The sequence below is a fragment of the Notothenia rossii genome, assembly GCF_949606895.1.
Source record: "Notothenia rossii genome assembly, chromosome: 1".
NCBI lineage: Eukaryota > Metazoa > Chordata > Actinopteri > Perciformes > Nototheniidae > Notothenia > Notothenia rossii.
In genome coordinates, this window is record NC_136912.1 from 61725716 (window position 1) to 61752295 (window position 26580).

A 26580-nucleotide genomic window follows, 5' to 3' on the forward strand; every position below is an offset into this window, starting at 1 on the left:
AGCCAATGGATATTAGAACAGCGTTTGTTAGGGCTGGCAGCGATGCACAGAAGGCCACCGAGGCCTCTTTTGAATGTGCACTTTTAATAGCAAAGGCAAAGAAACCGCACAACATTGCCGAGCAGCTCATTAAGCCAGCTTGCATTAAGATGGTTGAGAAACTGTGTGGCCCGCAGGTGGCGGAGAAGCTAAAAACTGTACCACTATCAAACAATACGGTGAAAGACAGAATTGACAAGATGGCAAGTAACTGCGAGCTGCAGCTGCTTGAAAAGCTTGGAAAGGGGCCATTTGCCATACAACTTGATGAAACCACAACTGTAGCAGACGAGGCTGTGCTGATCGTTTATGTGCAATATATCGATGGGGAAGATTTGAAGCAGGACATTCTTATGTCAGTCAACCTTACCACTACCACCCGGGGTGAGGACATTTTTACTGCAGTGGATTCTTACCTCTGAGAATTTAGTTGCATGTTGCACAGACGGAGCTGCCTCAATGATGGGGAAAAACAAGGGATTTAACAGTCGCTTGAAAGAAAAGGCCCCAGACTGCACAATATTTCACTGTGTGATACATCGCCAGGCCCTGGCCAGCAAGAAACTGTCAGAAGACCTCAGCGAAACACTCTCAACTGTTGTTAAAATAGTCAATTTCATCGAAGGTCGCCCCACCAACAAGCGTCTATTCGCAGACTTGTGCGAGGATGAAGCGCACCAAACCCTCCTCCTGCACACCGAGGTGCGCTGGCTCTCACGCGGCCGAGTGCTGGCACGCTTTGTAGAACTGAAGGAAAAAATTGAAGAATTTCTACAAACTCGTAACCGCGCACTGTCAGAGCAAGTGACTGAGTCATTCTGGATTAAAACAGCATACCTGGCCGACATCTTCGGTCTCTACAATGAAACAAACAAGCGTCTGCAAGGCGTGGAGTCCAACATTCTCCAATGTAAAGAGGCGCTCGATGCATTTGTGCGCAAACTGGAGTACAGGGTCGGGAAAATGGAGACGGGGGAGCTTCAACAGTTTCCACTACTGCTGAAACAATCCCAAAACAATCCTGAAACGGTGCCTGTGTCTGTACGTCGCGAGTTCATCCGCCATATGAACGCACTGCAAACGGAAATGCAATCACGGTTCGCTGACATAGACGAGTATGTCTCCAAGGAATTGTGGGTTTTAGATCCCTTTATTGCCAAAGTTGAGGATGTGGAATACCTGGATTGCGAAGATGAGCTCACCGACATCCAAGCTGACTCGCTGTCAAAGAAATACTTCCAGGAAAAAGGATTTAAAAAGTTTTGGATTGTCAAAGGACCAAGCCTCGCTCCAAACTCACACTGCATGCCACGACCAGGATTATACTCCCATTCAGTATGACATATCTATCAGAAACAGCCTTCAGCGCACCTGTTGCCATCAAGACAAAAGCACGCAACACACTGGACGTTCACAACGACTTTAGACTGGCTGTCACTCACATTACACCGGACATTCCATCCCTGGCTGCGGGCGTGCAAGCCCAAGGTTCACATTAATGAACCTACTTGAACCTCGTCTTCTCTCTGCTACCTGTTCCATGGCAGACAAGCATTTTATTTACCTGCTTAATATGCCAGTTTTTCATTTTTGTTTTATATAGGCCTATGCCACCATATTACCATTTTTTATTAGACATAGTCTATTCTTTTGAAGTGTCCTGTTCTTCGACATTTGAAATAATTATGATGCATACTTTTGCAAGTTAGTAGCTAGTAAAAGCATACAAAGACAGAAATGTATCATTTTTTCTTTAATAGAAATGTTTCTTCTGCGCTTAAAGTGTCGGTTTCAGTTGGATTATTTGTCACAGTTGCTCCGATCAGATCGGTCTCCTCCATTTTGTAGATTATTTACGATTTTTGAATCCACATAAACACATCGCCAAAATCCGGCTTACTTTGAGCATGTGTTTTAAACAGTTGAAGCCCTTTGTGAATTGTTTCCACTTGCGTCGTCCTTTAATTTCTTCATACAGCGGGCATCCAAATTAAATAATCCTGAGTCCAATAACCATCAAAGTCACTCCAATAGTGCTCCTTAATTACGCTTTCATCCTCCTTTAATGAAATACTTCACATTCATCCAGTTTGTGACAGTAGTTGTAGCATTTTTGAGACTTTTAAACTTGAATTACCGCTGTTGCCGTGTGTGTGTGTGTGTGTGTGTGTGTGTGTGTGTGTGTGTATGTGTGTGTGTGTGTGTGTGTGTGTGTGTGTGTGTGTGTGTGTGTGTGTGTGTGTGTGTGTGTGTGTGTGTGTGTGTGTGTGTGTGTGTGTGTGTGTGTGTGTGTGTGTGTGTGTGTGTGTGTGTGTGTGTGTGTGTAATCTGTGTATGTCGGTTTTCAGCTTGATTAATTAGAAGATGCTCGGAGGTAATTTATGTTACTGGGTTGTGTTGCTGATTTTACATTCTCTTGCAGTAGTGACAGCTGGTAAAATGTAAGGAGAGTGTTATTTGTTCTCCTTTTATTGGTGAATTTAAAAGGAAAGGTTTAGGGTTTTGGGAATCTTGTTTTTAAAAGCCAGATAGTAACTCCATTTTATTTTCTAGGTAAAGAAGGGAACTTCTGGGATTTTTAAGGCACAGTACTTTAATTTCTTATCTGGATTTATCTTTTAATTTGATCGAGAAAAAAAGGTGCAACCTCAATTGGCCCAAATATCTACAATCAATATAGAATATCGGATAGAATATTCTTTGTCTTGCTGGGAGTTTTGTCTTGATACCCAGACGCATGTTTGAATGCATTTGTTGAGTGTAACACAGTAGTTGTTTAAAATCATGAGGTAATATGTAATAAAATGCATTGGTTTCCATTAATAAAACCAGGTATAATCAAACCTGATAGAAAAAATAGGTTGCAATATATTGATCCCTGATAAACTGTTATCTTAATCCTCTAACTTGTTCCTTGTTATTATTTTGATAGAAGATTGAATGAATGCATTTGTGTACCAGTCTGGAGGGAAATGTGTCTAACTCTAACCCCAGAATTTGATGTTCAGAATTTTTTCAATTGCCTTCAGAATACTCTGAACCTTCCTGTGCACATATTCTGCGTTAAGGGGCTGAAGATAATGATGTTCTTTAAAACAGTTCTTTACTGTATGCTGTACAGTCACTGACTCGGGACTCTAATTAATGTCGATCAGTGTCTACTGAATTAGTACATCTTAAAACTGTTTGCTAACATGTTTATGTGAAATATGACCACTTTTTGTCAGGTACGAAGGAAAAGGAAAATGTTTTATAATTGGAATGTGAAACATTTTAATATTTTAACTCAAATAGTCCGTCAGAGTTTACAGTGAGACTTCATGGGTTATCTTTGACAGCCCAAATTGGGACAATTGGCGACATCTTATGAACAATTCTTTTGTTTTACCTTCAAATAAAATGCTTATGATAATCTGACTAAACTTCTCGATTGTTTGCATATTCTCGGACATCTCTTTGACCCATCTGAATTGATTGTGATAATATTGTTGTGTTCCCTAAAATAACTGATAGATATTATCAGCTGTTACCAGGCACGGCTGTCACTACCCGATCTGCCCCCCTGCCCGATCTGTACTGTGCATGTGCGAGATGGTCCGCCATACTGGACAACTACATACGGCAACTCTAATAGGACACTTCACACAGTGGCGTTTGGCAAAGCAGAAAAAGAACACAAAAAACCGGGAGAGATGAGTTATTGTTATTACAACGTGACTTCACTATTATTTAACAACTCTTTTTATTGGGTTCTTTTATTTGAGGTTAAGTACATTGTCAGAATAAGTGAGACATGGATTTAACTTCTGTTAGACAGCTATACGCCATACATTTTTGCATACATTCACAGTAAATATGTATTCAGTATGATAGCTGCCAAACAGAAGTTAAATCCATTTCTCACTTATTCTGACAATGTACTTAACCCCAAATAAAAGAACCCAATAAAAAGAGTTGTTAAATAATAGTGAAGTCACGTTGTAATAACAATAACTCATCTCTCTCGGTTTTTTTTGTTTTCTTTTTGTGCTTTGCCAAACGCCACTGTGTCAAGTGTCCTAGTTGGGTTGCCGTACGGAGTTGTCCAGTATGGCAGACCATCTGGCACATGCGCAGTACAGATCGGGCAGGGGGGCAGATCGGCAACAGCAATAATTAAAGTTTCAAAGTTTTGGGGGGTCGCAAATTCCAACAGGAGTCATTTGGGGGGGCCCTGGGTGAAAAAGGTTGGGAACCCTTGGTGTAAATATAGCCTATCTACCAATTGGATCAAATATAAAAGTCAGCCAAATTAGTGTTGATACTGCGAGGAGACGTATTGTGTGAAAAGAAATGGAAGATGTTGTTTAATTGATCATATATTTATGATTCACGTCACATATTCCGTTTTGGCGGCATTTCTTACAGTTTGTCAAAAGGTCTTCTGATCAGGGCTCTATAAATAAATATCTACGGCAGATATGTATTTAATGCAGCCGAACCGTGTATTACAATGCCGTTATGTGATGACTTCCAAAGAGAAAAGCAAGAACACTCGGAATAAAGTATTATTTTATTTAAAAAAAATGTTTTTCCGATTTCATATCGCATAAACACCATATCCCGACATGCATTGCGGCTAAAACAATCGATGTTTTAGCCTATCAAAACCTCTGAAAAAAGAAAGGTGTCTCTCAGAATCGAAAGAGAAAAACCTATGGGAAAAACACAAAAGCATTGTACACAATTTAAACCAATAAATGTTTTATAATTAACAAGGATAAGCTGATGTTTTTTAGTGATGAGTACTGCAGATATCTGTTAAATCATTTGATCATTGGTTTTATTATGAAAACGTTGAAACCGGAAATACTGTTTTCAACCCGTAACTTTACATGGAGGCTGCCGCATACCTCAAATCATCTTCGTAATATCTATCAAACTATAGATCCTACATATCGACTGCACGTGGATTCTAAAAGTACAATCTTCACTTTTCGCTAGAAATCTAATCAAAAAGCGTTTTAATGGCCAAACTATCCTACAATTTAGGATTTTACAGAGAGGGTTATTTGTGAATAAACAACCATCTGTAACGTTAGCATTCAACAGGAGCACTATAGGGCGAACACTTTAAAACGTAATTATAGGACGTATTAAGCGCTTGAACAAACAACATATTTGGTCGTAATAAGGGCCTGAACAATCGGCCCATTTGGTTGTATGAGTTGGAGGGCTTGTTGGAACATTTGTAAAGCTTAAGAAAGGGTTACAGAAAATATGATGAAACCCTTAAAAATCATTTTACATCGGAAATACGATATAAATACTCTAATAATGATATAGTTCTATACAATTTGAGTACTCCATACCGTATACATGTCTTTAGTGTTTGATAAGCGGTCCAAAGCTCAAGGCTAAAAGCCTGAACATAACATTTCCCTATGTTGAACAAGGTTAAACAAAAGTCTAAGAAAACAACAAAGCCCCACCCCAAATGTGTTGGCAATGTTTTGTGTTTCTGTCTATAATTGCATACATGTTGAAGAATTGTGGCATTGTTTGAGTTCCATGACTAAAGGCCAAAAGTCAGGAAAGCCACATCCCAAAGGGGGACAAGGTAAAAATCAAAGCAAACTATGATGTCCCTTTTAGAAATGCTAATTTTGCCACTTTAAAATTTGAAATGGAGCCCAACGTATTGTCCTGTAAAACATAATTCAACACTTCCAGTAAAGCTTTTTTACAGCATTATTTATTATGGGTGACAATACTTCAAGGATCTTGAGATGCATTTAATATATAGTGTCTAACTTCCTAGGACTATTTTAAGAGAAAAGGGTAAGAAAATTCACATTTCACCAACACAGGACAACCAAAGAGACCCCTTATCATGCATGGGTGGGGGTCCTATGGAAGGGACTGTGTAGTGCTAAGATAACCCTAAATGATCACTCTAGCTTTGGTAAGAGATAATTGTACTGTCTTTGTACATGAAATCACACTGCAGCTAGGCCCCCATGTTTAACATCCATATTTGGAGACTACTGGATAAGTTCTTACAGAAGCTGTTCCACAAGCTCAAAATACCCAGAAAACACGTAAAAAAGGTCTTCTTGGCAGAGTGTGGCAGATAATGCTTGTCAGTCACAATCTCAACTCTTACTTCACCTTGACCTACCAATTTCACAAGATATTATGGTCTTAGCAAATTCACAGCTGAACAAAATGTCAAACCCATCCTCACTAAGCTATTCAACAGTGCACTCATCCACTGGACATACTGGAACCATATATATCACTATATATTACCTTGTGTAAAGGTCATCTGCTCAGTCGTCCACACTATTTACAACACAGTTCACGAGGCAGCGAAACACCGCAGGCATGCTACATGTTCCGGGCCATATGTGCATGGCTGTATGGGCATCATTCCAAAGGTTGTGGTGAAAGGTTCAAACTCGTGAGCTTGAATAGACCTGCCACTATCGCTTTAGAAGGTCAGTGTTTGGGTCAAAGGATCTGCAGAATGTACTTGAAGACGAGTGAAACCAGGTAAAAGCATGAAGCTTCAGCAGTACCGTGACTCAGATGTCAAAGTGTTTGTGTTAATTGGCTTACTTTCTTCAACATCAACATTATGCTGAACGAGACGTTTACCAGATCAGAACACAGCAAGGGGTAACTCTCACTGAGTTTAATGAGCGTAGAAACAATTACTTATCCAAATGTCATAAACATACAGATTCCCCAGTCTGAGATATGTCCCAATCCGCTTGGAAAACACTGTCATTACCAGCCCATCTGCAACATCTCCTGCTGAGGTGTTGGTTGGCACATGCTACCCCCCCCCCCCCCCCCCCCCCCATTGTGACATCACTACGTTATACTTGTGCTTCTATGGGCTGGTGCAGCAACACATTGTAGCTAAGGGGTGGGACATCTCTAAGTGGTTGACCAATCACAACAGATCCTGCCAGCTAACCAATCAGAGCAGACTGGGCTCTAGTTTCAGACAGAGGGTGAAAGGAGGTGGTGTAGCACAAGCAGTATGAGAAAAATAAAGAGCTTTTACATTAAAGCATATAAACATAACATACTAATATGAACCACACAATTACCATAGTTGTCCTCCTAAGCATAGAATGAGTGTGTTCCGAGTGTAATCCGAGTCACTTAGAAAGAACACACATTTGAGGAAAGTCATTTCCCAACTGTAATGGACTATTGCATACTGATGTTTACATTGTGTCTTATGAGAACTGCAATATTACATAAACACCACATCTTGAGTCAATGCATTGGCTGGTTATTTTTTAATTAAAACAGACAGAACAAATACTCCATTCACCAAAGGTGATATATCTAACTCACCTGTGCAGACCTCAGTACGTGGGACTGTAGGCCACGTTGACCACTGTGCAGCCATTCAAATGCACCACTTTAAAAAACAAATGTAAGGCTAAGTGTTAACTTTAAATTGACAAAATGTAATGTAAAATCACCTACTACAAAACAAATCTTAACTTTTTCCTAAATGACAGATGTCTTTAATATCTAAAAAGTGAAGCAGAGAATAATTTGTAAAAAAAATAGAGGAATAAGAGGAAGTTGACAAATTGAAAAAAGCACTCAAGATTTAGAGGTGATGCACGCACAATAACAAATAAATAGGTGAGCGAGGAAGAGATTGTTGTTCAGTGGAGAGGAAGGTACAGGTGGCTGGACGCGGCAGATGGAGGGTTCAGACCTTGCTTGTTTTCCCTGAAATGTCAGAACTGTAAAAAAGGTTTTATAAAGCATCAATCAAGGAGAAGCTGCACCTCCAGGAATAGTCATGGGGTTTCGGAAATGAGGCCCCCGCATTGAACTGCAGAGGCAATCACCACTGCACGGTTCAGGTCACCACACTACTCACAGAGCGGAGGAAATGGAGAGGAGAGGACCGGAGAAATAAATGAGGAGGGCGGAAGAGGGAGGAGAAAGATGAAAAGAGAACAGGTGGACATGTTGTTATTAAAGCTGCTGGAAGCACTAACGGTTCTTCAGATTTGACTTTAAGTTTGACTATCTCCTTAAAAAGCTTTCAGAAGATCACAGACTGACACTGCTAATAAACATCTTCTACACCACATTTAGCACAACACAAATGAATAGCCTGGTCAGACATGTAGATGCATAACTGACTTGTCGTCAGTGGTTTGAAGTGTCTTTGTGCAAGATATCCAAGTTGCTCCCCTTGGAATGTCTACAAAAGTAGTGTATGCCGTTTTATTTGCCTGAAAGGGTCACCCAATAATATGGAATGTAATGTTATGTTTTCATTAGTGTATAATCCCTATATAGATGGATAGATAGATAGATAGATAGATAGATAGATAGATAGATAGATAGATAGATGGATAGATAGATACTTTATTGATCCCAATTTGGGAAATGATTTTGTTACAGAAGCAGCAGTGTGTTCAAACTTTTATTTTAAGACAAAAAATGCATCAAGCAAAGCCATTCCCAATGTGAACCTTATGCTAACAGTGTTTGCCACTCTTTGTGATTGATAGAAAGTGAAGAGGATAACTGAATCTATATGTTCTTCCACAACTCTCTTTTGTTGTACTGCATCTCACAGATACATGTTTGAGTGCCTTGTGGCCGTCTTCTCCCTGCATTTACTGTTGCACTGCAGCATGTCTTGGCATGTATCTACCACTTAAAACAGTATCATACAGTTGTTCCCTGTAATGATACAGGGAACAACTAATCAGTCAAATGCTTCGTAGCTTTGAAGGTAAAACGCAGGATACCTTTCGCAGCATTTTAAAATGTCGACAAACTAAATACCGTAAAGTCATGAGAACTCACATTTTTTGCATATACAACTAAGTAGTTGCATTAATCTGCTTACTATACCTCATTATCATCGCGCGTAAATCCACGTGAGCCTTTGTGATTGAATGAGGCTTGTTATGGCCTCTGATTCACTGATTTCAGGAAGCATATGACATTTTATATGACATGCAAAGTGCTTCAGGTCCCCGGGCGTTTATGGACAACACATTTTAGCCTGACTTTACACAGGGGTGAGAAGCAAGTCTTTTATATTGTGTGTGTCAGTGTGTGTATGTGTGTGTGTGTGCGTGTGTGTGTGCGCGTGTGTGTGTGTGTGTGTGTGTGTGTGTGTGTGCGTGTGTGTGTGTGTGTGTGTGTGTGTGTGTGTGTGTGTGTGTGTATGTATGTAATCTGTGTATGTCGGTTTTCAGCTTGATTAATTAGAAGATGCTCGGAGGTAATTTATGTTACTGGGTTGTGTTGCTGATTTTACATTCTCTTGCAGTAGTGACAGCTGGTAAAATGTAAGGAGAGTGTTATTTGTTCTCCTTTTATTGGTGAATTTAAAAGGAAAGGTTTAGGGTTTTGGGGATCTTGTTTTTAAAAGCCAGATAGTAACTCCATTTTATTTTCTAGGTGAAGAAGGGAACTTCTGGGATTTTTAAGGCACAGTACTTTAATTTCTTATCTGGATTTATCTTTTAATTTGATCGAGAAAAAAAGGTGCAACCTCAATTGGCCCAAATATCTACAGTCAATATAGAATATCGGATAGAATATTCTTTGTCTTGCTGGGAGTTTTGTCTTGACACCCAGACGCATAAGCATGTTTGAATGCATTTGTTGAGTGTAACACAGTAGTTGTTTAAAATCATGAGGTAATATGTAATAAAATGCATTGGTTTCCATTAATAAAACCAGGTATAATCAAACCTGATCGAAAAAATAGGTTGCAATATATTGATCCCTGATAAACTGTTATCTTAATCCTCTAACTTGTTCCTTGTTATTATTTTGATAGAAGATTGAATGAATTCATTTGTGTACCAGTCTGGAGGGAAATGTGTCTAACTCTAACCCCAGAATTTGATGTTCAGAATTTTTTCAATTGCCTTCAGAATACTCTGAACCTTCCTGTGCACATATTCTGCGTTAAGGGGCTGAAGATAATGATGTTCTTTAAAACAGTTCTTTACTGTATGCTGTACAGTCACTGACTCGGGACTCTAATTAATGTCGATCAGTGTCTACTGAATTAGTACATCTTAAAACTGTTTGCTCACATGTTTATGTGAAATATGACCACTTTTTGTCAGGTACGAAGGAAAAGGAAAATGTTTTATAATTGGAATGTGAAACATTCTAATATTTTAACTCAAATAGTCCGTCAGAGTTTACAGTGAGACTTCATGGGTTATCTTTGACAGCCCAAATTGGGACAATTGGCGAAATCTTATGAACAATTATTTTGTTTTACCTTCAAATAAAATGCTTATGATAATCTGACTAAACTTCTCGATTGTTTGCATATTCTCGGACATCTCTTTGACCCATCTGAGTTGATTGTGATAATATTGTTGTGTTCCCTAAAATAACTGATAGATATTATGGCCAACACTTAAAAAAAACACTACAGTTTCATCAACCTTAATTTTTGCTTAAAACTGTTTTTAGTCATGGAACGTTGTCTGATTAAAACATTAAGTGGCCCATCGTGAATACAAGACTATTAAACTATACTACACTATTAAATGTCTTCCATTGTTAAAGGCATGATTTTTTTTCAAAGTCTTAAGTGGCCTTAATTGTCTTTCCTTGAACATTTACCCAAGCCTACTTGTTCAGTCTGCATAATGTATTCACTTGTTCTGTGAATGGGAACATATCTAAACAGGGTTATTAACTGATTAATTCATTGTCTCATTGACAGGATGACTCAGACATTCAGGATTACTATGAACAATTACCTGAAGCAGATGAAGAAATCTAATCATGAACTCATTTCAAATGTGTATAATATATGTGTGTGTGTGTGTCTGTCTGTCTGTCTGTCTGTCTGTCTGTCTGTCTGTCTATCTTAGTGTTACTTTAATTTAGATAAACATGCCATTCTATGCCATTTGTTCATATCGACTTAGAACAATATGCTGGAAATCAAGTCTGCATGCCAGAGCTTTTTTTCACACTACACACTACAGGCGATTGCCTGGGTGAAATATGTTCTCACTAGCTGTAACTACTCTGATAGGTTAGGCACAGAGAAGAGAATGGGCCAACTTGCTAGCTTTTGATGACCCAGGAGGCAATGAAGGACTCTATCATTATTGGCTGAATCAGACAATACACAGACTGAGTATCAGGGAACCAGCAGGGTAAATACTGGGCAATCTGACCTTCATTTATTGTGTCATCAGTCATAAAGCTAGGAAACCACAGCTGTAATATATACAGCACACAATAGAGTGACAATCAGCTGATCCCAGTTCCCCAAATAGGAAGTCTCACTTAATTTCAAAGCATAATAAACTGCAAGTCAGGGGATATACAGTATTTAAGTCTTTCCTCTACAGGCTAACATCTTCAATTGCTGAAGAGAAAGTTTGCTAGCTTCCAAGCTCAAGTAGTGAAAGCTGAACGGAGTGTAATCAACTGTTGATTTAAGTTGGGTATAAAGCTTGAGCAGTAAAACGTATTATAAGATTAACCTCTTTTAGTTAGCCTCTGTGATAAAGGATCTTACAAGATTGACTAAATTAAGCTAAAGTATGCTCCGGAGTAACATCAAATCGCAGGAAAACAGGAAGTGACCACACACCATCAGCGTACAAATTCCCATCCTTGCGTCAGCATATATAAATTGCATTTAGCATCAATCTGTTCATTTCCGGCCATAGCGAGATGAATAATGAGTAGATGTCATATTGAAGGAACTTCATGCTGTTGAGATTAATTACTGCAAGTGCTGAAACCTGACAACTCGCACCCCCCTCTGACTTTGCATTAACACACACCAAAGTGCTCGGCTACCTAACCACATGTTCACCCTGGAGCCACTTCACTTTTCACAAGCTTTAATGAGTAAATGGAGGAGTAGCAACAGTCTGTAGGCATCTCAGGGTCACAGACTGTAATGTGAATCACATGAAGTTGGTGATTCAGCAGTGGGAATGTGACAAAGATACATTTGTCACTATGCACTGACGGCTTCAGGCCTTGTATATTGTGTTTAATTTTGAAAAGTGTTCCCCCTCCCGTCTTGTCTGTTGTTGCTGATTGTGCTCGCCTGGTGCCCTGTGTTGTCTCCTCCCAACTCACCTGTGTCTTGTTGGTTGATTAGGGTGTGTGTATTTAGGCTCTGGTTGCAGTCGAATAGTCCATTTAGCTTAGGAACCTTCCTAACCGAGTGAAATGACCCGGAAGTCCCTCAGTGGCAGCCATGATAAGTGCCGTTCGAATTCTCTAGAATGATAGGAAAGGAGGTTTCAAACTTCCTTTATAACCTCCTTTAGCTTAGGAACCACTGGACCTCCCTAACCGAAAGGAGAGGAGAAAATGCTGCCCCACAATGCCTTGCAGCCGCAGCATTTGACATCACACAACAGTCGGCCGTTCACGGACACAAACGATTATTACGAAGAAATTATATCATGAAAGTTACGGTGCTTATTAAGCATTTTAAAACATATGTGGTAAGTTGCCAAAGTCCTTTTTTTGAACGTTCATCAGTATTATAATCAAAAAGAGAAACATGAAATTATCAAATAAAGTCAACATTTCACTGAGCTGTGTGGGGTTTGTTCAACTTTTAAAAGAGGTTTGAATGGTGATATAGGTGTTAAAGACTAACGTTTATAATAAATACATTTGTATTGATTTTAAGATCTTTTCATATTTCATACAATCATAGGTATTGGGATCATTTATATTCATGTGGACTGGAGGGAGAGGGTGACGAGCATAAGTTTCACTTTTTTATTTCAATTCCAACTTTGGTCATGAAGAATATGTTTCTCTGTTGTTCATAAAGCATAAAGCAACAGCATCAGAGCACGGTGCAGTCTCTATATGATTCTGTCGTTCTTATTATACATCCATGTTGTAGTCCGTTGAATAGAAAACTGTAGTTTCCATAGTTTCACCACAGCAGCAGACGCACAAAATGACGTCCGCTGGCGCATCATAAACACGTCGCATAGTGAAAGTGCATTCGGATTCTCTAAAGTACCGCAGTCTCTTCTCCTAAGTCCTTTTGAATTCTCCTATCCACTATCCCTTAACCCCGTGACATTTCACTCAGAGGTCAAGGAATAGGAGATAGGGTTAGAACTTAGGAGCTGATTTTTAAACTATCCGAACGCAACCTCTGTTTTCCCTGTCAGTTTGAGGGAGTGTGTGTGAAATCCTGGTGGCTGCAGGCTGTGCCAACGTGAACAGCAGCAGCAGGATTGAGGCTGTGTGTGTTGTGTTCATGCTGTAATAAATACCCACACCGGGTTATATTTGGGACGTGCTGCCTCTGCCTCCTTGCTTGGTCTGGGCCGCTCAAATGTCAGCTTCACAATTGGTGTCAGAAGTGGGATTCGACCAAGTGAGGAGGTGAGAGTGATGGAGGAACCGCGGGAGATGATGAGGTCACTCCGGTGCTTCAGGCAGCCGGTGAGCAGCAGTTCGCACAGGAAGAGGAACGGGAATCCAGAATAGGAGAGGAACGGAGACTTTGGAGGCAAGACGGCAGATTGGCTAAAGGCTCGACGGGCACTAACTCTGCTGCTGAGGCATCAAAGATCCTGGCGGAGAACCGGATATTGATGCGGGAGCAGAAAGAGGAGATGCGCTTAGTGGAGGAGGCTCGTCTGATACACCTGGAGGAGGAGAAGAAACTGGCAGAGGAGAAGATCCGTCAGGAGAGAGAACGTCAGCTGCTGGAGGAGCCGGAGAAACGGACACGGTGACAGGCAGAGCTCGCGGCCCAGAAGGCCAGAAAGGAGGAAGAAGAATGGCAACGGGAGGAGCTGCTAAAAATCCTGGAGGGGAATAACCGCAAGCTGAAGAGGGAACTTGAGCGAGCGGCCGCTAAGAAGCTGGAGACGGTGAACAGCAGCCCGCAGCGTCACCTGCAGCGCAGGACGGAGGAGAAGGAGGAGCGCGAGAGGGAGCTCATCAGCATGACGCAGCAGATGGCCACGCTGATGCAACCACAGTGGTCCCGGGTGGATCCCGCTCAGCGGGAGAGGCCGCAGTCCCGGCTCTCTGAGAAGAGCGGAGGGATCCAGAACCTCTGGATGAATTCTATGAAACGTCTCAGGAAGAAACTGACCACTCCGCAGTACATAGAAGAGTTCATGAAACACCGGGCGGAGTGGAGACACATGGAAGAGAGCAAAACGGTGAAGACACTGTGCTTCCTGGGGAGAGGGGTAAGGAAATGTGACAAAGATAACTTTGTCACTATGGACTGACGGCTTCAGGCCTTGTATATTGCACATGTGTTTTATTTTGAAAAGTGTTCCCCCTCCCGTCTTGTCTGTTGTTGCTGATTGTGCTCGCCTGGTGCCCTGTGTTGTCTCCTCCCCCCTCACCTGTGTCTTGTTGGTTGATTAGGGTGTGTGTATTTAGGCTCTGTTTTCCCTGTCAGTTTGAGGGAGTGTGAGATCCTGGTGGCTGCAGGCTGTGCCCACGTGAACAGCAGCAGCAGGATTGAGGCTGTGTGTGTTGTGTTCATGCTGTAATAGATGCCCACACCGGGTTATATTTGGGACGTGCTGCCTTTGCCTCCTTGCTTGGTCTGGGCCGCTCAATTGTCAGCTTCACAGGGAATCACAGGAAAAGGAATAGTAGATTATACAAAGTTTGGATCACCTGCAGGTCTGATTGGGCTCATTGAATGTTTTATTAGAGAAACCAAGTCCCCCTCAAACTTTTTCACAAACTGGAATAATGTATTCAAGCATTTCTTATAAAACATAAACTTGAAATAATACTGTGAGCGCTTAGGCTCAAATACCTTATTCGATAAAACATAAATGCATTTGGACATTTAGACACTTTCACCCTATGTGCAAGGCCAGTTAGTGGCACAAATAGGGTAACTACTTTCATACAATCAACCGCCAGATTGGGATTTTCTTTGTTAGTTTTCAGAAGAACACGCAGGAGGTCCAAAAGTATTCTCTAAAGTTTAGAAACTGAAACTGGCAGAAAAGTATTGATGATCTGGTTGTTGCCTGGGAGAGTTATTGGAAGCTGGATTTAAGTAAGTAAGAATAATTTAAGGTTAAAAAAACACTTGCAGTCAAGCTTAATTTTGTCAGGCAAAAAATTACAAACAGACATTGCGTCTGTATTCACAGAACTGGCACTAAAGATGATGATTTAATCTTAAAGATGGACACCAACTCTGAAGCTCGCTGATTTATTCTAATGGCACCCTGGAGTTTACATTCATCGACAGAAATATCCTTTGAGAAAGGTGCTTGTCTTTCTTTTCTAACAGCATGATGGTTTACAACCTGACTCCCAAATGTTCTCAAAACGGTCCAGCAATGCTGTGATGTTTCCAGATTTCAGCAACTAGATTTTACTATGTTGATTACCATATAAGTGATAGTAATGAAAGAACATTACCTGCAAGTTTTAGTAAAGCAGAATTTTCCTTTATTTACCTCAAATATTCATGAGCATATAGATTTGGTACTGGCCTTCAAATTATTTGTTTCTCTTTTTCATCATTAATAGTGACTAATGATGGGATATTTCCAGCCAAATTGTTTATAACTCCTCCAGTTTTGTTGTCCAACCTGTTTCAGTGATATTTTTTAGAACATAGAATGGGTTGAAATCTGACCGACCTTCCTTAAGAAGTCAGACTGAAAAGGGAATTGTCAATTGAAAGACTCCAGCGTGCTGCCAGGCGCATTCAAAGGTGAAACGCGGAAGCTTTGAAATAAATGTATTACAGAGGCAGCCGTTTCATCGCTTAAGAGAAAAAAATCAAAATAATTGTGCTCGTCGCAACGGGGGACAAAAATGAAGAAAAGAAAAAATGAGAAAATTAGAGATGAAAGACAGCCACAGGTTAGAGCGCAGTAAAAACCGTTTCATTTGGCCCATTGTCTCATTTCAATCTTGAAAGCAGGTTTCTTTTGATCTTCTCACCTCCATCACCCCTCCACCCCAGCCTCACGCCCACTCGTCTTTTCTCTTTTCCCTATATTACTCAGCCTTTGCAAAGGTACAATGCTGATCATTCTGTGAAGGCCTTTCCGGCATTATTTGAATTAAAAAAATCCCCTGCGGGGTACGGAAATGAATGCTAAAGAACAAAACACATTTTACATCTGTAGAGTTCCAAAGGGGTCTTCTTTCAACCGTAGTTAGTTTTTCTTGATTTCACAATTTAAAAAAGTGGTAGAGAGAAACACCAATGCAAATACCACGGAATTCATTAAATGCTTGGGTTATTGTTTCCCTTTCTTGTGCTCTAATTTAGAATCTCTTGTTTTTTAGCCTGCCTTAAGCTGATTTAAAAAATTGCTCCTCCCCTTTAGTTCAGCATGTGACTTAAATAAGTACTTGCTGGACTTGAGTAATCAATAAATAACAACCCCTTCCTTCGACCAGGCCTTTTTCTATCCAGTGGAGCAGTATCTCTGTAACAGATCACATGACCCCTTGCAAGGAAAGCCCGAGCACATTCATAATTAATAGAGATTCCATTTGTACCTTTCTGGAGTCTAATAATTGCCCACATTGTTAAGTATGGGAGGAGTTAAAGGGGAGTTACACAGGAATACCGGACATCAACACATTTGAAACAAAATTGCCTGCCTTCAAAAAAAAGTTGGACTTATTCTACATTTGTGTAGCCATACTAGCTGTGATGCTTGAGGGATTCAATCAGTTTGTCAGTCCAACAATTTGCTCCTGATTGAAATGATTAAACGGCAAATGGGTAGATTGCTATTGAATGTTGTACAGTTGGCAAATACCCTTATGATCAATCCTATATCCTATTGTCACTCCTTACACTTTTTTTAGCAAAACCATAAAGGTGACCGCTTTGTGGTGGTGATCTCCTGACTTTGCATGCAACAGCATCATAACTTCTAAATTGTAATTTGTTCAATTTTGTGTGTGAGGACCAAGTAGCGACCTGCAAAACCAACCACTCCAAAAATGTCTTTACCATAATAATAGTTTGGAACAGCAACACTTTTAAAATACTTGAAATTATCTTTTAGACAGTGATAGTGGAGAAAAAGATAACATGTTGGGTACGTGAGTAAGGGTAATGACAGGAAGGGAACCAGGGACTCATTGCTCGGGGCATTTGTGGAATTTGTTGAATGAAGTAACCTAGCCCTCAGCGATCAGATTAACCCAATGTAGTTTCTAGGCTGAACACATGGCACTTTTAACATGCAAAACTAAGATGGTATTGAACTCATCCTTTTGCAGAGCATGTGACTATCAATTCGAATAACAGTCAGCTTTGGTTCACACCAGGGTTCCAGTCATGGCTTTCAAGCAGTACTACCTACTCGAAAATAGTTTGATTAAATCGAATAAACCGGGTGAGGCGTTAAAGCACCCTTAGTCTTATAGGCACTAACTACAACAATTTAAAAGGCATAAAAAAATCTATCTAATAACATTTAGCTTCGTCCGATTTATTTAATCTTAGACACAATCTTATTTGTATTAGTCACAGTCACTTTATGTTTGTAACAATCCCAACGAGTTTGGAGTTCAAAATGATGTGCTCACGGTAATGAGGGCACCAAATCAGAAAATGTACATGTAAAAACTGAGTTGCTGTATAACATGTAAAGTAAAAAGCAACACGAGAAAAGAATACCATGCCTAATTTGTCAGTGTGAAATAGTTTCATAGTTAGCCCTGACACTTTCCCCCAATATATGAACTGAAAAAAAAAGTCTGCAGGATGCTGAGGAATCTCAGGCATACCCCCTCCCTCCCTTCCTCTCTCCCCTCCTCCCTCTCAGCCTCTATCTATGCTATTTTCAGAGGGAGAGCAGTAAGTGAAGTATTGTGAGAGGTGATACAAAAGCTTCCTTCTCAGGGGAGGAGAGGGAGCGAGAAGCAGAGGAGAGAGTTTGTAAAATATGCTGCTGACTATTCATCTCCCCGCTTTACCCAGGCTCCTAGAGAGGCCACTTCATATGCTTGGACACAAAGAATGTTCACTGTATTAAATAATGCAGGTATTCCACAATTTTTCCATATCTCACTTTTTTTTTCCTTTTTTCTCCAGGCCATTCGAAACGCCAGATCCATTCCAGCATATCGCCGTAAGTAAAAATATGATCCGTTATCATAGATGCATTGTGTTTTTGCTCCTGAAACCAACAGCCGGGTTTGTGAATGGGTTTGCATTTCCTGCTCCAAGCATTTGAGGTCACTCTGCAAGGAAAACACTTGATTTGATTTATCATGCCATCCCGTTTTCAAGCTGTGTAATCAACCCTTTTTTTAATCAATGTCGCTTATCAGGGGTAACATTATATGCATCTTGCTTAACTGGTGGTGAGTCACCTACATCAATATCGTGTTTGAAAAAAGTCGTATAGGAAGGTACGTCAGAAAAAAGCTGCTTATTCTATGCAGAATCAGTTCGACCACGTCTGCACGCTGCGCATCAGGTAAGTGAGCTAAGATGAGTTAACATCTCCGAATTAACATGTGGGCATTACAGACTACAAAAAGAACAGGAGGTGGCATGCATCCTGGACGAGCCCCCATATATGTTACGGCCACAACATGAAGAATCATTACCGGCCTCAGTTGTGACCCACAACACATATTGACAGGCCAGACCTGATAAGGTTTAAAAGAAAATAATGTGTAGGGTGTATTTATATCAATATTTAAAAGCAAGCTGAACTGCAAACTAAGTTTAACAGGAGAACTGGCCAGGACTCAGAGTAGGACCCCCCCCCTCCCCCCCCAATCTAAGAAATAAAAAAGCGGAAAATAGACTACCTTTTCCTCTATCCTGGAAACAAACAACAAAGGAAGTAATGGCAGACTTAGGAGTAAAATCATATACTAAAGGCGACTGACTGCCGCAGTCCTTCAAAACCGTCCTTCTTCGCTCAGGGTGGAAGGCCGAGAGAGAAACAAATGGGGGGGGCTGGTTACAGTGCCCAATATCAGACTGGTACATTCATACATCGTACATTCATGGTATATTCATACCTGGTTGAAATGTGCTTATGTAGGTGCTTTGGTGTCCGTTGTGTGTAAATGGGTTTGTATGTAAGGGCCTTTAATTCGACATGTGCTGCAATCATGCTTCAATTGTGCTAATGTGTTTTTGCCTGTGGTTATATGCTCTTGTATGTTTCATCAAAAGCCAAGGGACTCCTTGCCAGGGACTACAGATGAAAGGTAGCCTCTTTGCTAAATCTGGTACATTTACATGATTGAAGTGCTGATCTAAATTAGTATGCATTGTCCCTCCTTAAATAAATAAATACAAGAAAATGTTAATATTTGCCAAATGTGGGCTATCCTCTTAAAAACAAATATGTTGATGAAGAGCCGTATCGTTAGCCAAACCAAGGTCAAAGAAGGAGGAATGGGAAATGTTATAAAATAAAATGTAAAGTGAAGGCTCAAACAGCACAGTCCAAGATATTACAAAGCTTGACAGTGATATCTTTATAACTTCAGTAACAGTAGCTGATAATACAGCTCATTCACAGACCTTTCTGCACTCTGCATCCACAGCAGCAATTTGGGAGTAAGGAGTGTCAACACTGTTGTTTCCCAGCAGTTGTCCATGACTGTATCTTTGTCAGCGTGCACCACATATGATGGCTGCCCACAGTGCATATGCTTGACTGCTCCATTCGATTGCTCACTCCAGCAGCACTCTGGGAAATGTTAATAGGGGGCAGTTAACATCAGATACAGTTCACCAGCATTTGTGCTCGACCCACCGACCCTGATGGAGAGATGGATAAAAGAAAAGGTGGAGAGAGAAATACCAAGTATAGGGTTAAGGACGTCAAAGAAAGTAAAGTACACCCACTGCAGTGTATTGATGCAGGCTGGTTAATTAATGCACCTCTGTGCACTCTTACTAATGTATGTGTGTGTTCGTGTGTATGTGTGCAGAGTTTAAATTATAATATATATATAATATATATATATATAACTTAGAAGGCAGGGAGGCTCTCGTTTTTTTTCATGGCTGAAAACTAACCCAGAACTTCAACGGGGTCTTTGGGCATGGTCCCCTTGGACGAATATTGTATGCATTGTAATGTTTAAAGTGGACCTATCATGCTATATTTGAATAGTATCGTGTAGGACCATATATAAGGCATATTTATACCTTTTATTTTTCAAAATACCCAACAGATCATGCATTTTAGCCATTCCTCATTTCGCTCAATTTAACACCGTCTTTTCATGAGCTGATTCTGTGAGAACAGCACCATCTACAGCCCTGGCATATGTACTACAGCGTCTCCAGCACTTTCGAACATCAATGTCCGTGGCTGTCTCCTCCTGATTGGTGGAGTTGGCCCAATAGCCGTAGCGCCACTTCTGTGACGTCACAGAATTGTTCAAATCTGTATCAGTCTGTATCAGATCCGTTGCAGCCCCTTTTAAGAGATTTGGGTATGGGGGAAAATAGAGAGGGTTGTGTTTTCTGACACTTGGTGAGTTCCCCGGAACACCGGGCACACATATTCATGTATAAAAGATGTACAAAAGTGCATTTTGCATGATAGGTCCCCTTTAAGTTACCAACATAGGAGCTTGTTTTCTGTTAAACTTACAGAAAACAAGCTCTGGTAAAATTATAGTGATATATAAACAACTTAATCATACCACAATGTTTGTTTAATATAAAGAATCTGTATTTGCTTCCTTGTAAATGTTGTGTACACCAGTGGAGTGGAAGGCAAGTTCAGAATGGCGTTCTTAAACTTGTTTGTTTTTGTGCATTTGACCAGAGGCCTGTACTACAAAGCCGGATTTTTGCTTAGCGGGCTAACTTCAGGGAAAACTCTGGGTTTCCGGTCCTACAACGCTGGTTCTCTTCTTACCGGGCTAGATCTCCATGGTAACTTATGCTGAACGTCAAACCTGCTCCAGGATAAGAGATCAACTCAGTGAAAGCACCTCCTGCTGACCAATCAGAGCTCAGTGTACGGATATGAATGGTGAAACGTAAAAAAATGGCCGATGTAATAAGGACAGTTCAATGTTGATAGTTTTTACATCTGTTGGGTTCGTTGTTTTTCAGAATCGTAATACTTTGTGTATCCTGGAGGAAATTGTGTTTTGTTCGTATACAATGATTAAAAGAAAATAGAATATACATATAAATAAAAGATAACAGGCAAAAGAAAGAATGTGCATTAAAAAGATCAATTAGATACATATATTTGTATTAACAAATGAAAATAATCCAGTAAATGTTCAAATCAAATACATTTTGATGAAAAATATGTAGGTGCATATTGTCCTACAATATATATCACGTATATAACAATATATACAGTGGTTTTTTAATAGGATAATAATATTGAATTGCACAGTGTGAACGGGTTTGGCTTTTGATGGTGGAATAAGTCCTAGTTCCAGTGTATTGACTTTGAGTTCTCAACGCTCTGAGGGAGGAGTTAAACAGTGTGATGGCCACAGGCAGGAACTACTTCCTGCAGGGCATCTTGGTGGAATAAGTATTGCACTGAAGCCACTCCTGTGCCAGACCTGCCTGTCATGGAGTGGGTAGGAGACATTTTCCAGGAAGACCTGTATCTTGAGTCTCCAACACTGCTGTTCAACTCAACTTCCACAACATCACTGGCCTTGCAAATAAGTTTGTTGATTAATTATAACGGAGAGAGTCCCATCAACCCCCCCTGGTAATTGGTGCCATGTTTGTGTATGTGCATATACCTCATGGCTTTGTGACTGAAGTGTGCACTGGTGTGAAAAGGATTTACATCACTGTGTGAAGAAGGTCTGAAGCAGAAAGACAGTCAGGTACATCTCGTCCAATGGTCCGTCTACCACTTTGGCTACTGTTGCTCTGTCACAGTTATCTCTCTCACTCACACACACACACACACACACACACACACACACACACACACACACACACACACACACACACACACACACACACACACACACACACACACACACACACACACACACACACACACACACACACACACACACACACACACACACACACACACACACACACACACACACACACACACACACACACACACACACACACACACTGCTCGCTCTGTTGCGTCCCTGGCCCCAGAATGTTGTGTGCTGCTGCTCACATCCAGAGAAGCATTGGGCCGTAAACACACACACAAACACAATCACATGCACAATGATTTATGGCCTCCAATACAGTCAATAAGAGCCATGGCCAAGATGAAGGACTTGCTAGTAGGACACACACACAACAACAACAAAAAACACACACACACTCACACACACACATGTTGTCCATTAGCTAAGTGTACAGGAGAAAGCATCTCAGCACATTGGTTCACTTTATAAGTTTCCTATTTAATGCCACTGCTGCCTCTGCTGCCTCATGTGAAGTGTAAAGGTGTATTTAATCTTTGTAAAACTCACAAGATGACATGTGGATCGGTATGTAATTACCATGAAACCAGCAGTGTGTGAACTTTGATTGACACAAATGGTGTAAAAAAATGACACCATGGACCTTACTCTATAAATCAAAATACATGTGTCATAAACCCAAGGCTGAAATCAGCATGACCTACTTATTCTGGTGGAGGAGCTATATTCAATCTTTGGCAATTCTAAATTGCCACGGAATGGTATTACTTCGTCATACAATGTCTCGTAATGTTCCGCTATGGTCCTCGTGACAAACATTCCGCCATCCACAATGTCAGTGAGGGTCAGCGTGCAGCCCAATATGTTTGCATTAATTTATCTGTTTGCAGAGGCACGTGGAAATCATGTAAAGGCCGATAACTCGCACAGTGTGAACTTGTGTTGAAAGAGTTAAATATAGCTTACCTTCACTCACATTCTAGCACTTCAGTCCAGACTTTATAAAGACAAAACAGGCTTGGGTGAAGCCTACAGTTCACATAACCCAATGTTGTCATTAATCATAATGCCAATCAGTCATATCAGTGGTTCAGATTGATAAGTCTTTCAAAATATGTGTCCTTATGACTGGTGATCAACTAAATATTTGTCTGGCAACACCAGGACATTTTTTGGGTTGCTCTCGTATTTTTGGTTTATAACCAAATACCTGAAAAGGTTATGCTTTTTATGGTTTAAATAGTGTTTGGTGGGGAAAATAGCATGCTAAGATATTAAACTCAGAGTTTTAGCATGGTAAATATTACACAAAAGTACCTAAATAAAACCCAAACATGTTTATTGTTAATTGATAGCATTTTATTGATTTAAGCTGAAGTTAGCCGTAGCTCAAAGTACTAAAAACAGCCTCACAGATCTGCTGATATGGCTGTAGACTGTTGTCATTGGTAAGGCTTAACATGTCCTGTCAACATGGTTCTTCTATTTGTGTTATAATATACATGCTTTCCACTAACCAGACATTTGGTATCTTTTCAACTTGTGAATACATGGACAAAAATGGCAAAATCCTTCTTTTTTTTGGATTATATCATTTTGTGGGTTTGAATAGTACTACTGACATGCTAGATTTAATCATTTCAAAAAAGACCTACTTATTATCCTTCACATCCTGCAATAGAAAGCAAATTACCCTTTTACCTGACCTTCTTTTCTATCCCATATTCTCTTCCCCAGTCGTTATGTCTCCTTTTCCTTCTTCTTATGCTTTCTTTTTCGAGTATCCACTTCTCCTCCCATTTTCTCTCACTGGCTTTTGTATGCCTAATAAACACAGCAGTGTCTCTTAGCTTGAAAATCAACTTTTTTTTTGGGAGCAACACAAGCTGTGCTTTCACATAAAACAACAGTCAATTAGACTTAAGACGCTGAGTCTCTTCCTGGGCCATAAAACATGGTTAACAATGTGCAAACTAAAAACAAGAAGCAAACACACTCTTCGTCCACAGTCGTTTAACCTTTTCGTTTCAGGGCCTCTTTGAGAACTTTTTATAGTATTTTCTTGGTTTCCATTGCAGTGGATGTTTATGGCTTCTATATTATAACATGCTTACCAGAGTTGGGTGCGTCGACAGGGGGGGTGCTAGTGGACCAATTTGCTGATCTAGGCACGATTTTAACTGGCGCCCCCCCCTACATGTAAGAGACAGAACCACTTAGGCCTCCGTCAGTGGTCTTGACCAGTTTGCATTTAGAAAGAATGCACAAATATGTGTAATCCTTTATGTCAGATTTACTAAGTAAATTAATGTGTTCCTGCTCAAGATTAGATTCAACTTTATTGTTATTGCACATATTACAGGTACTGGGACAACGAAATGCAGTTTAGCTTCTAACCAGGAATGCAAAAAGCAGTAAAGTGAAAAGTAATGTACACAATCTACAGAATGAATTGAATGATGAATAAACAGTGAGGGGTATGAATACACTAGATACACACAGCAGCCTGTGAGCAGTATGAACAGTGTGTATTAGAGATGTTAAGATTCACCGATTCGCATCGGTGCACCGGCATAAACGTTCAAGATGCGAGTGCACCGGTTGAAAGAGTGCACATCGGCTACAGTTTGGGTTGAACTCGCGATGCATCGATTGCGTAGCGTCTTTGCATCGGTAAAAAACCGATTCATTCATATAAAATCCCCTCATCTTGTCAACGTTCAGCAGAGACGATCTTTGATATTTGCTTCGCCACTACGGAGAACGAGAGTCTCAGTTATCAACACACACGGAAGTTGAGGAGAAAGAGAAACACAGCGCAGCGAAAAATACCTACAAATCAAACGTTTGGCAACACTTCGGATTGTTCAAGAAAGACGGTGTAATAGTCATTTATGCTATATAGTTGACCGCAGGTCATGGAGAGTAATAAGGTATCCGTAGACCTTTGTATGAGGTATCTTTATTACTTAACAGGTCTACAGCCATGATACATAGATCCGTCCTAGATGCGGACTTGCATACACACAGTATCACTCCGCAGCCGCACCCCATCAGTAACGTCCTGATGGTATATGTGCGCGGCACTATTACTACAGACGGTCAACTTGAAAAATCACTCGCAAATTGTTAACGATGCCGAGCCGCTTTAAAGTACACAAGTAGTACGAGGAACTTAGCGACGCACATAAAGAGGCGACATGGGGTCTGCGGCTGAAAAGAGAAACCTGAAAGTGAGACATATGAGTTAAATCACTCAGTGAGGTGTTCTGTCAGAGAGAGGTGTTTAGCTTACAGCAGCCTGTGACGGCCAATAATAATTAAAATGTCTTCCTTAATGTAAGCAGTTATGAAATACCTGTTTGTGAAAGGTTATTTGTTTTCTTTATTGTTCAGATAGAAACCAATGCTTTCTGCTCACTGGTGTGTTAGCCTCTGAGTGTTAAGCACATCAGGCTGGCAGCTGTATGGGCATTGCTCTATGGTAGCTGTTATTTGCACATTGTTAATCATGAGCAATGCATCCTTACATTGTTTAACTGTGAGGTGTTATACAATTGTACTCTGGAGAGCTTTTAAAGGTAAAAAAATAAACGGCATGATGGGATGTGCAGTACCAAATATGTAAAGCACTTTTTTGTTAATGTATGATTTGCTGCATATAAGGAATAAAACAAAAATCCTCTGTCGTACCATATTGAAGTATCATTATTTTTGCATCGTGTTGAATCGCATCGTATCGCCCCGAATCGCATAATGTTGAATCAAATCGTATCGAACTGTATCGCAACAGGGGTGAATCGTATCGCATCGCATCGCCTGGTGTTTCAAAGGTATCGTTAATGTATCGTATCGTGGTAACGTATCGAGATGCGCATCGCATCGGCCTCAGTGATGGAGATGCACATCCCTAGTGTGTATGAATATGCTAAGATATATAAAGTATGAAAAAGGTAAGCAGTACAAGTATAGTATAAAATATATATAATAATATTGGGCTCCGCTCAAAATAGGATGCAAGTCTATTTTCAAGGCGAGGCGACACGAGGCGTTGCAGAGGCGGCGGGATATTACAATTATTATTAACTTTGTCTGTACAAAGTAGCCTGTCTAGGAAATATGCCCAAATTAACAAAAACTGCGAGCCGGCAGGCAGGACGCTCCGCTTCTGAAATGCTTCTGAAACGCGCCCGGTAGGGTATGACGCCGGAGGAGGCCGGACCAAAACCGCGACCCAGACGGACCCAGTGGAATCACACCGTAGGTGCGCCGCATTTGCGCTTCAGATGAGGCTCCCTCCGCAAAATGAAGCTACCTCCGCAGTCTGCGTGATCTGCCTCTAGGGAGGGGCTGCCCTACGAGTAAAGTAACGCGTTTGTAATCTACTTTATGTAGAGAGTAACGAAGTAAAGTAATATATTTCTTTTTTTTCAAGTAATATTTAATATATTACTTTTTTTGAGTAACGACCCCATCTCTGGTGCTTACTGAGGGATTGTCCGAGAAGGTTTTACGTTTCTCTGCTAGAGCTAGAAGATGTTATTCAGAAGTAGAGCAAAACCAGTACCGGCCTCTAGACCTGTTTCCTGTGGTTTTCAACCAAAGGTTAGGTCACAAGATAAAACTGATGGG

General features: G+C 40.5%; 1 protein-coding gene across 1 annotated transcript in view; it reads left to right on the forward strand.

Moving 5' to 3' along the window:
- The window catches only part of naaladl2 (N-acetylated alpha-linked acidic dipeptidase like 2), a 1042014-nt gene that overhangs the window by 104232 nt on the left and 911202 nt on the right, over window positions 1–26580 (forward strand). The window contains exon 2 of the mRNA XM_079650093.1: window positions 18122–18158. The gene's annotated coding sequence lies outside the window, so the exon portion shown is untranslated. The remainder of the gene's footprint in view (window positions 1–18121; window positions 18159–26580) is intronic.